Raw genomic sequence first — 13,944 nt, forward strand, 5'->3', positions numbered from 1 at the left:
CTCCCTCTCTCCCCCCTCTCTCTCCCTCTCTCCCCCCTCTCTCCCTCCCACTTTTATTTGTTTTGTGATGGACTCACATTCACATTCTATAGGTCTCGCTGGCCCTGAACCCACTCTGTAGCTCTAGGTGATATCAGTACTGCTGGTCTTTTCTCAGCCTTCTTTTGAATGCAAGATGGAGGTGTGAGATGATGCCACACCTGGCTTATGTCCCCCTTATGTTTGAGGTTACTTCCCTAGAATAGAATTCTGTAATTAGAACTGCTTAAAACTACCACATTGAAAGTGTGGACATGTGTTTACTGAGAAGCCATTTTCTGGGATGCCAGTACCACACTTTTTCTTGGATTATCATGAAGAAACAATTTAGTAATTTCATGTGATTGCTCAGCATACTTATTCCTAAGACCATGCTGATGCTTGACAATCAGTTACCTAAAAGCGTGTTTGATAGATGTTAAGATACAATGTACTTGACAGGGGCATCTTCTCCTAACTACGTGGCGTTTGAATGCTGCTTGATGTTCTAGTACAGGGCCAAGAACTATGTTTGGGGATGCAGGAAAAATAGGGTTTAAAGTAATCCCTGAAAAGCTTCAAATGTGAACATTTTTTCTTCTTGCCAATATGTTAGATCAACTATTTCTGGTCATTGCTTCACTAGTTATTTTCCTGGGTACTAATAAGGTCAAATACTCTTCCATTTGTTCCTCAAAGAGCTGCTTCTAATTGTAAATTATCCTTTGGTTACTTATCTACTTAGCGTTAAATGTTTACTTAAAATACATTTTATTGCAGCAGAGTTATTACAAATAGCATCTAATTTTATTTTGATATTTAAGCTAGAGGAGTTTTTCTCTAATATAAAGTGCCAGACATTTTCTTTGTATAATCATAAAGATTTCAAAAGCACACTTGGTCTCTCTAAAATTGTATGCAAATAAACTACACATAATTTTATTTTTATTTTGCATCTCCTTGTGTTCACCTCAATAATGTACCTAAAGCTATCATCTATACCTAATAGAATATATTTGATTTAATTCTGAAACTTAGGCAGGCAAAGACTAGACAGTTTTCTTCTGCTGTATTTGTAGTTCATGTTTTAATGCACGCTAAATTTAAGTTTTCTTGCTGTCTACTTCCATGGGGTCTTGTGTCACTTTAAATTAAATTATACTAAAGAAGATATCAGTGAATTTGGCCCCCTCCAAAATCAATGGGAGAATGAAGTAATGGTGTTGCCATTTTAATAAGTAGCATGGTATCCCCTAGTGCCTGTCGGGGGCTGCACAATGTTACATGAAAGAATGTATAAGGTAATATATTTGGGAAGAGCCCCATATTGTGCCATTAATACCCGCATCCCTTTCAGAGTCATTTCTCTACTGTGTTCAGTGTCGGGTTACAAAAACATTTTATCATTAGCGCAAATGCATCTCTTTAATATCCATATTCAAAATTTACTTTATGATCCCCAGCTTCAATGAACTCCAGAAAAAATTAACAGGCTGTAAAATTACTCCCACTGGAATTTTTACTTGAATTGCATCAAAACTAGAAATTAATTTGTGCAACAAGTGATATTTTCATTGCAAATACTTCCCCGCTCATGCATGCATTTTCGCTCCTTAGCTCTCCTTATAGCTTTCTCTAATTTTCTTTACACTGCTCTTCATAAGTATTTCATTAATTTTGTTGTTACAGCTGTAATGATTCAAGTTATTGTTGCTGCTATGGGAAGTTACATTCATATATTTTGAATGATTTACTTTCTATTTATTACTGTTACACAGAAAAGTTATTGTTGCAAATTTACCTTACAACCTGGGAATATGCTTGAGTTATTTTATCAACTCTAACAATTTTTTGTAGTATTGTATGGTTGAATTAAGACCATTTTGAGCTGGACTTTGTGACTGCTAAATTATCCTTTGTTCATAAAGTGGATGGTGGGAATAGGCTGCAGAGTAAGAATTTAGAAAGTAGCTGTTGGAGATGGAATTGTTTACTTTATTTTAGAAGAGGGTGATGAAAATAACATTTAATAACTACATATTGATGTCATGTGAAGCAGATACAGAAATGCCAATACCTGTAGGAAAGAGAGGTTTTATTTTGGGGTGGTCACTGGAAGACCTCTGTACTTCAAGATCCCCTGAGTCACCTAACATGCTCTCTCCTGGGCTGTTGATCAGTTCTCAACTCAACCCTTCTCAGCTTCTGGTGTTAGTGTACTCTTAAACCTTTTACTGGGAAGGGAGGCTCTTGCTCAGAGTCGCCTAGGATGTCTCAGGTCAACATATAGCATTTGAAGCCCAAGTGTCTTCTATGGGCCAGCATGACAAAGGCAGCAATCCTAAGCAGAGCTCCCACTAAGTTGATCCACATAACTCTACAGTAGAACGGGAAGCTGGATGTGATGAACAGCCAGTCAGGACCACAGAGAGAATGGATACAGAGGCCAAAGAATGCACCGGCTTCTATAATGGAAGATAGATCCTAGATGGAACCATTTCAGCCAGTTTGAATGTACCACATCCTAATCATAAATGATAATGTTCATTCTAGCCTAAGGCCCAGAAGTCACTTATAATAGAATTTTGTTGTTTGTTTTAAAGAAAACTTTCATGTTCTAATTAATGGAAATTTCCCATTTGGTAGTTTATTTAGAAGGTAATGATAAGTGTTAAATGAGATTTACTGTGTGCACTGACTCTACTGGGGTGTTTATTTAAGGGGTCTGTGGCCTGCAGGAGATTAGAGCAAATGATGATGGGAACTGAACGTGTTGAATAGCACCACAATGGCAACAAATTGAGCCTGAAAGATCCAGGCTCATACAACACAGCTGATCTTTCTGCATCCTAGAATTTTGTTCTTTGGACTTGCACAAGTGTCCTGTTTATTTAAGTGCATTTAATCATCACCATGTGAGGTTCTCCCCTTGTGTATGTTTTTCTTGTATTTAGAAAGATCATTTAAGGACTTGTTGGGACACTATATATCACATGAGAATGTGTTTACTTCTGAATCATCATACTTTATTTGTATAAATGGACTCATCACAATTTTAAATGTAATGATACTCAGGACAGGGCTCGGCCATATGCACTATGTACAGTGTTAATTTCTGGGTGGACTTGAAATTATGGATAACTTATGGTTTGTTCAAGTTAGGATGAAGCTACCATCATAGACACATAACGATCATGACCAATTAGGCCAAAGTATCTTTTGCAGCAGCTTCTAGCTGAATAAACGCTTAGCAAGCCAAGCATACAACATTTCTCTGTGACTGGTGCACTGCTTTTTGTTCTGCATCTACTTAGTGACTGATTGGTTAGCTATATTCTCTCCATTTGTAACTTTTGTATAATTTCTCACTGTGAAGATTTCTAGCACTTACTTTCATAACATTGTTGAATCCATCACACTCAAATGAGATCTCTTAAGAGGCTTTTGGGTTGCACCCAGCTAGATTCCCTCAAGTTCTGTGTCCAAAATACATGGTGTCTTCAGCAATAGAGATTCACTTTCAAGTTCTGGGAAGCAACCAAGTGCAACAGTACTGATTTTATACACATACACTTATACAAACATATGAATATATTATGTCATTTGATGTAAGGACAAAACAATACTATTCTTATGGCTTTTATGTGTATAACCTAGAATAACTACAGAAACCAGATAACTTAAACAGCAACTACAATATGAGGAGAGAAGTTATAGGGATGGGAAAAGGTGGACACAGATACTATGGATGGGGGACGAGGAAAATGGGCAGAGGATTTTAAAAGTGAGGAGGAGACAATACTGTAAGAGGACAGATGACACTAAGAATAAGTGACACTAAGGTCTGACAAAGCAGACACTGTTATCAGACTGTTTCAAGAATTCAGAGGTCATCACCCAGCAGTCAACTAGAGGCTGCTCCTGAGACAGGCTTTCTTGGAATATGTTAGGTTTGGGCAATGCAGAGCTACTGAGTTGACCTCATGTTGACCCTTGGCTATGAGTAATGAAAGTTAATCTATGTAACTTAGAGCAGCGTCTCGCAAAGAAGGGAGCTAGGCACACATGAATAAGAAATAAGGGCAATGGCAATTCTTCTAGTAAACTTTCTGAGCTGCAAGGGGTATGTTAACTTGGAATAGAAGTAAACAGTGTAATATGTACAGTGTGTTAATAAGTCCCCTATATTTGTAATGCTATTCATTGGAAGTATATCAAATGATGTATTTGAAATATTTGTGGATATTTTATTAAGGTATTTTTGTATATACATAAAGCAAAATTCTAAAACTTTGTTCATTTGTATTTACAGAGCCATAAAATCAGAGAAACAATGAATGCAGATTCAAGCTGTTGAGGAACACAACATATATCAGGTAGAGGAGTCATTCTCCATCCTTTCATTACACTGATAACTACGCAAACATATTACTTTTTATTAACCAACTATTTTATAGTTCTGTTATTTGATGACCTAGATAGGTGTTAGTGCATATTGTAAGGTAGTTGAGCAGACTCTGAAGATAAATTAATTGCTTTTTTATGTTAAATTATATTTGGGGGCTTCAGGTATACTGTATATATACAGAAATGCAAAAATTAACAAACTATCCTTACCCATTAGGAAGTGACCTCTGAAAGACTTTACACGATTAAACAGAATACACATGTCCATTCTTGCGTTCCTAAGACTTGAAGTTCAGTAAGGAAAACTTGACTTTTAAAAACATCCATACATGAGGAAAGTTTATGATCAATGCTATTTAGGAAAAATGCAGAGTTCAGTATGGCAAAATACTGAGGAAGAATGAGAGAGTCTACTGAGTTTACACAAATACTATGTATTGTCCTGTATGTCCTTTAATTAAGACCTGAAGAGTGAGAATAAAGATACTCAGGCTGATTGAGGAACACTGAATAAACATTGAAGAAGGAGGAAGAAGAGGAGGAAGAGGAAGAGGAGGAAAATGAGGGGGAGAAGGAGAGGAAGAAAGGAAGGAAGGGAAAAGAAGGAAGAGGGCACAGGAAGGAAAAGACCAAGAAAGAAGGTAGAAAAAAATGGAATGGGTATTGTGACATCAGCGGGGTCACAGGGTGGAGACACAGTGGAGAGTGTGACATCAGCAGGGTCACAGGGTGGAGACACAGTGGAGAGTGTGACATCAGCGGGGTCACAGGGTGGAGACAGACAGTGGACAGTGTGACATCAGCGGGGTCACAGACAGTGGACAGTGTCACATCAGCAGGGTCACAGACAGTGGACAGTGTCACATCAGCAGGGTCACAGACAGTGGAGAGTGTGACATCAGCAGGGTCAAAGGGTGAAGACACAGTGGAGAGTGTGACATCAGCAAGGTCACAGGGTGGAGACACAGTGGAGAGTGTGACATCAGCAGGATCACACGGGTGGAGACAGACGTGAGAGAAGACTATGATGAAGAGGGTAACTAGCCTGGCATTACAGGCTTTAGTCCTTATCATTAGCTGTCCCTGGACCAGTTTGCTTTGGTCAGTTTACCCTGTGGTTTATCAGCTCCATGCCCCTGTGTTTTCTTTTGAGTTCCTGCCTACAGGTGGTTTCAAACCTATCCCTTTTCCCCAGGCTTTTCTTGTCATTTCCCAAGGAAGTGCAGTGAAAACGGGTCACTGCTATACAGAGACATGGTCACCATGTTCATTCCTTCAAATATTACTTCCCTGTAACATTCTGTATAGTATAATTAGGTAAAAAAAGAGTTTGAAATTGTCTGAAGACTGAAATTCACAAGTGCTTTGAGCACGGATGAACAGTGTAGAGTTTTACACATTATGCAAAAGCAAAACTCACACATACATATCTGCACATGCACGTATGCAGACATATGCATGAATATATAATTGTATTTATTGTTTGTATTTATCTTAATATTTCCCAAAGCTGTTTAATGGATTGTAGTGTGAGCGGTTGCAGAGGATTCTCTTGGGACCTGTTTTATGATATTCCTTTACACCTGAGCCTAGCCTACCTTTAGGTAATGAGGCCTGTTTCATGTGTATGCGTATTAAACCAACTCAGGCAGATTCCTAGGATCTAGATAATTCAAGCCAGGATATCTGCTTGCCTCGGTGGTTTAGCTTCATCCAGCACAGGATTTTTCTTGACCTAGATTATGTTGCTAGTTTTTTTTTTTTTCAAGAACTCAGTATATTTGAGAGTGAAGACTTAGCCTGAGGTAGCATTAAGGATTTCTAAACAAGAGCTTAATAAATAAATTTTTAATGTCAGCATTAGCAATGTTGATTTTGAAAGTCAAAGCAACACAGGAAAACCACAAAGATACTGTTTGCATATCAACTAATCTGACTCATTCCTTTCTATCAAAAAATGCTTATTGCTGATTTTTTAAATTCTCATAATTTAAGCACCCTTCTCCCTGATCAAGCAAACCTCTTGCAGTGGGGGTCAAAGAGCAAGGCCGATGCCTAGTGCAGTGTGCTAAAGAATGCTCACATGAGGTGGGATTTCCTACCTGAGCTGATAGAATGCTCACATGAGGTGGGATTTCCTACCTGAGCTGATAGAACGCTGGAATGAGGTGGGATTTCCTACCTGAGGTGATAGGAGTCCCAAGAACTCTGAGATCTAGCGTTCATTTACATTTTACAAAAAGGAAGTTTAACACTTGTGTGAGAAAGGTCATGGGCTTTTATAGATGAAGTCAACATCTTTCAGTTAAATTAATTATTATTTAAAAAGAAGAAAATCACAAATAATTGCCCAAAGTTACGTTTCATCCCAGAAAGACAAGATGCAGCTGCCTTTTAACTATTCTTCTTGTCATTTGCTTCCAACTAGAGATGCATTTCAAATTTGGGATCTAATTAGAAATCTTAATTGAAAATGGTTTTTTTTTTTTAACAAAGAAAAGAAAGCAAAATGATTGGCACGGAAGCATAAAAATGGGGAGAAAAACAGAAATAGTGATAGTCCACTCATACTGAGCAAGCACCAGTCTGGGTCTGAGGTGGTCTCTGGGAAGTTGCTATCAGAGTGCAATCTGAACATCACTCAAGAGTTTTCTCAAGCAAAAGAAATGGCTCATTCTCCATAGCTTATAATTCCTAAAGCTTTCCTTCCTTCCTTCCTTCCTTCCTTCCTTCCTTCCTTCCTTCCTTCCTTCCTTCCTCCTTCCTTCCTTCTTCCTTCCTTCCTTCCTTTTCTTCCTTACTTCTTTCTTTAAAAAAAAAAAAGACAGTAATATTAAATTCTAAAGCCCAGGGTAATTTTCAACTCCCACACTTTCTGTGTTGCCCTGCACTCATTTTTTAACTATGTCTAAATTTCTTATACATCTCCATTGTTAGATTTTCTAATCTCGCTTTTCAGCATGATTTCTGCCTTGTCTTGGGTCTCCACTCACATGTTGTCTGATGCTTAGCAGCCAGCCTAGACAGACAGCAGTAAGCACCAGAAAGGAAACAGTGGGAAGTAAAATAAGAAAGCTTTCAGAACATTACCACAATATCTAGCTGTCTGTTGCCAATGAAAACACGGAGACCTGTGCTTATTGATTCCGCCCAACAGAGGCAAAGACTCAAAGGCAGATGCATTGATCTTTCACTCGGACGATTCTTGCAGATGATATATGCAGGGTGTACGTCCTGCTTAGAGTCCGGGCAGCACGTTGCTGAATTGCACGTGGCACTTTGAGTGTTATTAGGTATGGTAGACACTCAGCATTTGGTTCATTGAGTGACACTGTAACCTCACAGGATCAGGGACAAATAAGCCCATTTGTATTCTTCTTTGGATTACAAACCGTGCCTAACATAGAGGGAGAGTGAATCACAGCCTCCCGTGAGTGACTCCATTAGATGACATCACACCTATATCCTGCTTCCACCATTTTGCTTGCTTTGCTAACATTCATGCACCATCCACACCCTTAGACTTTTGTCTTTGTTTTCATTTCAAATACTCTGTGCCCACTGCCTTCTTATTCTTTCTCTCTTCATCTCACTCTTTTCATCTTCTTCCTTTTCTCTGTCTCCAAATCGTTTAAATTCCTGTCACATAACGTATCCATGCCAGGTGCCCCTGAGATCATCATTTTATTGCTCTCTGTTTTGCTTTGTTTTCAGAAAACTATGGCGGGGTCCAGCCTCAACGGGTTCATACATTCCAGATTAGGGGCGTGTGGATTCAAAATGTTAGGCAGAAAAAACCGAGACACCAGATAAAAAGACAGGACTTAGGAGAGAGTTGGGAGGGCAACCCAATGAATACAGAATTTGCCCACTTTTTATACCCATATGCTTTATATATCCCAATCCAAAAGTGAGGGAGAAGGCAAGACTTCTTTACCATGATATAAACAAGAAACAAAGTAGTTACCTCTTCAATACCCAAAACAGCAAGCAACTATATCCTGAGTTAAGTGTTCTGTTGATTAGGCAGGACATGAAGTGACCACACCCTAGGTCAAGCATCCTGTAGGCAGGCACACCCCGGGTCAAATCTCTGTCATAACCTCGAAGGAGCAAGAATAGGCCTGAACTCTCTTACCTTTGGTCAAGGTGGAACAAATCTATATTTATGGTGTCTGACAAAAGTATGCTCTGTTTGACATCACTATAGTCTGAGCTCAGCACAGAGTTCATGACAGCCAAGTCGCAGGCATGTCCAAGCACCTTCCCTTTCTCTCTCTGTTGCATCCTTTACCCCTTTTCTACCATGAGAGTGGGCCACTAGAAAACTTGTGACTTGATCCCATCTCAACTTCTGTACTACTAGAGGGATGAATTCAGGCCGGGAGCATCAAGACAAAGGTCCTGTCTGTTGTCTGTGTCAGGTGACTTGGTTTTCAGTCTTCCCTTTGTATTCCTCAGAGACAGGAGCCAGGCTCTGATTCCCAGTGGGACTTTGGTTCTCTGTTAACTCCTTGCATCCTTTTCTTCCTGTCCTTTCCTTTTGTTCCTTCCCTGATTTATGAATTACATGTACGTGATGCTGAACACCATGTCTGCATAAATGCTTCTCTACTGCCCCTCACCTGTTCTCTTAGTACAAAAGGTTATAGAACAGTCAGGTGAAATGAATGCATCTTGCTTTAGTGGTCCTTCAGCATCTGTGGGTGGCATGCTTTCCATGTGCTCCTGGTTACTGGGAGAGTCTTCAGCTGTAGTTTTATATCCTGATTCAAAATGGTACACCAAGAACTTATGCATGTTACTATATTTACTTGTTGTCATAGTTTAATACATGGGAATTACCATTTACCCAGTATGCAAAAACATATCCCAAAAGTAGCGTGTGAAATGAATTCTCCAAAGAGCCACAGTAAACAGAAGAGGCTTGGCAAGCGGGGCTGATAACTGGCTTCTTAAGGACTTGCTATTTCTGTCAGTGAATGATCACAATTAGAGGAGCCATGCTAGAGGAATTCCAGTATACACACCAGACTAGCATAAAAGAATATAAAGAGGCCCCAGAATAGCAGCAAGATGTAGTCAAACAAAGGCAAGCTTCTCACCTCAATAAAGGAACAGGGAAAATGCTCCCAGTACTTCTCAAGGAGAGAGAAGTCAGGGGCTCTACATGACAATGATGAAAGCAGAGGTGTGCAGAGCTGGGTGTGCACAGCAAAGTGTGCAGAGAGAGGGCTCAGAGCAAGGGGTGCAGAGAGAAGTGGGAGGGTACAGAGCTGGGGACGATGAGAGGCGGTGCAGGCACAGCTGCCATGCTCTTGATGATAACTAAGCCTTGAAAATCCATGTTCTGGAAGACTGAAAGGAAGCTTCTGTTTGAACTGTGTACTTCATGTATATACAGTAAGTGTTGATCAAATTGCATCCTACAAATAATGGCTATGATATTTCTTTTTCTCACTTCTCCTTATGCTGAAACCAGAGAAGTCCTAAAGTTGAACCTCTACCTTCATCAGTGTCACGATTGCCCTGCAGGCTCAACAGCAGGCAGGGAAAGGTAATCCTTGAGGAGACAAGAATGAAACTTGGCTCAGCCTGATTTTATTGTAACTAATGCTGGACCAAGACCTCTAAAGCCTGAAACAGAACATTTTACTTTAGCCTATTTAAGCACAGCACAATCTTTGAAAAAGTATTCAGATAACAATTAACTCAGTTCCAAGTGCACAATAATTTATGACGTGTTTACATTGAGATTCTTTACAAAGTATGCCTGGCTTCTTTTACAAGAATGGGTACAATAAACTCAGAAATAGTGCCCAATGGGTCTAGGGAGTTTGGCTGAGGTAAGCATAACAGCTCTGGGTGTCGAGATTGTCCTGGCCCTACGATAACACAGAAGTCACTTAGGCTATTATAAACTACAAGTGACCTCACTCACAATAGTGGATTTTATGGTCTAAAAACAATGCTCAATATTTAGGGGAAAAGGTCTAGGATAATTAAAAACCTAAACTCTCAGAGACAAGGCAGAGCCTGTTTAGCCAGACAGCTGAGGACCCCCAGGTTGTACAACGACATCACTCCTGGCTTTCCAGGAAGAGCAGCTGTACTTCGTCCTGCTGAAGAGCTGAGCTGTGTGCTTAGCTTCTCCGGCTTCTCCAGTGCTTAGCTGTGTGCACAAAGTCTTTTTTTTCCCTCTGCACATCAGAAAGGTAGGCGGGAAGTTGTAGAGAAGTTTGCCCATGGGTTTTTCAGTATTCAGGCATAAATGAGTGGTGTAATCTCATAGTGTGTGAGTCCCCAGTCCTCCAGTGTTTTAGTGCAGGCCATTTCCTTCTGATCACAGAAGATAGTTAAGGCATAAATAGCACTTAATTAAATCAATTCATGACTTCTCTAGCTCTGTGGTGTGTCCTAGACAATTGCAGCCTGCATCTGCTGGTGGCACAGTGGCCTTGAACCCCCTTCTTCACCTGCGAGCTTTTGGTAGCTAGTCTACCCATTGTATGCAGCAACTGAATTTTCCTTCTGTAACAATGCACATTGCTTGTTCTCATATTCAGTGTAGGGTGGTCTTACGACATAAAAACTGTAAGGTGAAATGTGCTGTTGTGTACGCATCAGAGGGGTAAGAAGCTAGCAGTGACTGTGTGAAAGACATGTGATGTCTGCCTTAGGCAGCAGAAATGAGAAGGGTCCGTGTGCTATGTCCTATTCTTTGGAGATAACCTCAGGCCCTCTATGAACTTCTCTGGAGAGTTAAAGTGAAATTCCAATAATCACGTGTGTACATTTATTCTTGCCTGCCATAATAGAAAGCAGAAGCTAATGTTTTAATTAAATCTGCTATCTGTCTTACTTTGAAATTTTAAATTCCAAAAGAAAATGAGCAATTTGTCATCAGAAACTGCAGATAATTTAGTCAATACTATCTGGAACCTGAACTGTGTCATCATGAGCAGTTCAATCAGCTCTGTGAATTAATAACTTTGATGATGTCTGCATCAGGAATGGCCCGGGGATATAATCAAAGCTTCAACTTTCATTTTGCTCAGGCCCATGAAATCTAAGTGATCTCGGATGCATATATGTGACCATGCTCACAAGGATTTTGAAACAACTGCCACTGTTCAGGCCCCACTTCTCTAGCCTTCCCTAAAATAAGAAACAACTTTATAATCTCTGTACATCTCTGCTCTTAAGACAGTGTGGAGACGGGCTACTAGACACCATATGCTTTTAAAACACGGCTCAAAGAAAAGTATCAGGGAGAAACTTTTGTCACTTAAGTCTAGGTCGTAAAATCTAGTTGTTGCATTGTTGCCTAAAGTTTAGTTTTTAATTTATTTTTATTGTTTGAAGATAGCAGAGGAAGCCATTTGAAAATCAGTAAGGATTCCAGGTGCTGCCAATATTAACCACCATGTTCGGTTTCAAATGAAAGAATGAGAGATGCCGCTAACTCATGAGAACACTGGCCTAACAAGCAAGGAGCCCTGGGTTCTATATTCTTAGTCCTGAATGAAGGAGGCTCCAACAACCCTTTGACGGATTAGCCCTTCAAAAAACACAGACATTTATGCTTATGATTATAACAGTAGCAAAAGCACAGTTATGAAATACAATGGAAAAAAATGTGTGGTTCGAGTCACCACAACATGCTGAACTGTGATAAAGAGTTAGTTACAGCATTAAGAAGGCTGAGAACCACTGACTGAGAAATTGAACCCGTTATCTGGCAGCTGGATATACTTCTGGTCCCTTTCTGGGTCTTGGGGTCTTCATATCTTCAGAGAGAATCATCCCAAATTTCTCACAGTCTGTTAAGTCTGTGCTCTGTTGAAATTCTTGATTGTTATATTCTATTTTTAAACTGTTTTGTTTCTTTTCAGTACTAGTTCTCCACCCCAAGGCCTTCCGCATGCCAGCCACGCACTCCATAGATGAACCAAACTCCCAACCCCTATTCTTCCCACAATTGCTAGTATGTGAACATATCACTAAATAATTCAAGAGGAGCTGAAACTCAAACGAAGCATGCACTCACCGGTCCTTGGGGTGCCTTCTCTCCTGCACACTAATAGAACAAAACAGAGCCAGTCACGACTAAAGGCCGATTTACAGAACAAGAGCAGGCGGTAGCCAGTGCCTCCCATCCACATCTCCTCGCACACTACCCCAAAGCGCAGGCTCCTCCGCTCATTTATTCCTCCCGCCCACCATACCGTCCTGTTTATAGGCTTGGTTGTCCATGACATCTCCAGATCCTAATTTTCAAATTGTTACATTAAATCCATAAGTGTTTCTGCCTTTCACTTTCTTGGGGGAAGATTTCCCTTTTCTCTGTCTTGTAAAGACATGGCCCCTATTTCCTCAAAGGAGCACAAAGGTAAACACTACAGACACTAAGGTGAGGCTGTCATTTTCCAAGGCCTGAAGCAGGCCTCCTATATGGCTACAATCTCATGTATGATGGCAAACGTGTCACTACGCTGTTCTTCTGCTCACTTTTGTCATGTTTATTGGCCAAGCTTCGGTCCTCTGCAAACATTTCTTTTTTTTTTCTACTTTTTTTTTATTATTATTAAAAATTCCACCTCCTCCCATTTCGCTCCCCCTTCCCCACTCCCCTCCCCCTCCCTCTCCAGTCCAAAGAGCAGTCAGAGTTCCCTGCCCTGTGGGAAATCCCCCCTCCATCCAGGTCTAGGAAGGTGAGCATCCAAACTGGCTAGGCTCCCACAAAGCCAGTTCATGCAGTAGGGTAAAAACCCAGTGCCATTGTTCTTGGCTTCTCAGTCAGCCCTCCTTGTCCAACACATTCAGGGAGTCTGGTTTGATCACATGCTCCATCAGTCCCAGTTCAGCTGGCCTTGGTGAGCTCCCATTAGATCAGTCCCACCATCTCCGTGGGTGGACACACCCCTCGCAGTCCTGACTTCCTTGCTCATGTTCTCCCTCCTTCTGCTCCTCATTGGGACCTTGGGAGCTCAGTCCAGTGCTCCAATGTGGGTCTCTGTCTCTATCTCCATCCATCGCCAGATGAAGGTTCGGTCTGAAAAGTTGTCCTCGGCACAGGGACAGGATTCCCCCTGCAAACATTTCTTAGGGACATTATCTTTCATTAGTCCCCAAGTTTCGCCTATTATTCTTTTAAATGATTAGATGATTTAATTTCCATGGGAAATTCCTATGTAACACCCATCACGCATAGTTTCTTTATCGTGTAGATGCTAGCCACTTTCAGCCACCCACTTAGCTCATGCTGTACTCAGTTCTCATCTTTTAGAATGGAATACTACTTCACTCATCTGCCACTAAACGACATCTTTCCCTTTAGATGGCTTCCCAGTTCAGCCGAAAGGACTTCAATTTCCTTATACTATCACATTACTGCTTTCATCTTTTCCTCAATGCGTGTGAGACAAAGGTTTAGCACTGTGTCACTTGTACTGTCTGCTGCTCAGTCCTTTGGGAGAAGGCCACCAGGTAGGTAAACTGTCACCCCCCCATCTGTGA

The 13,944-nt window shown here is 40.6% G+C and overlaps 1 protein-coding gene and 1 long non-coding RNA gene across 5 annotated transcripts in view; one reads left to right on the forward strand and one right to left on the reverse strand.

Annotated features, from left to right (window-relative positions):
• LOC126513263 (uncharacterized) overlaps window positions 1-13,944 on the reverse strand; it is a 575,392-nt gene that overhangs the window by 539,676 nt on the left and 21,772 nt on the right. The window lies entirely within an intron of this gene.
• Window positions 1-13,944, forward strand: part of Inpp4b (inositol polyphosphate-4-phosphatase type II B) — a 696,298-nt gene that overhangs the window by 315,774 nt on the left and 366,580 nt on the right. For all 4 annotated transcript variants that reach the window (XM_050161508.1, XM_050161511.1, XM_050161509.1 and 1 more), the window contains exon 4: window positions 4,331-4,394. The gene's annotated coding sequence lies outside the window, so the exon portion shown is untranslated. The remainder of the gene's footprint in view (window positions 1-4,330; window positions 4,395-13,944) is intronic.

The sequence above is a fragment of the Alexandromys fortis genome, unplaced genomic scaffold (assembly GCF_014885135.2).
Source record: "Alexandromys fortis isolate MF-2015 unplaced genomic scaffold, M_Fortis_MF-2015_v1.1 scaffold_127, whole genome shotgun sequence".
Lineage (NCBI taxonomy): Eukaryota > Metazoa > Chordata > Mammalia > Rodentia > Cricetidae > Alexandromys > Alexandromys fortis.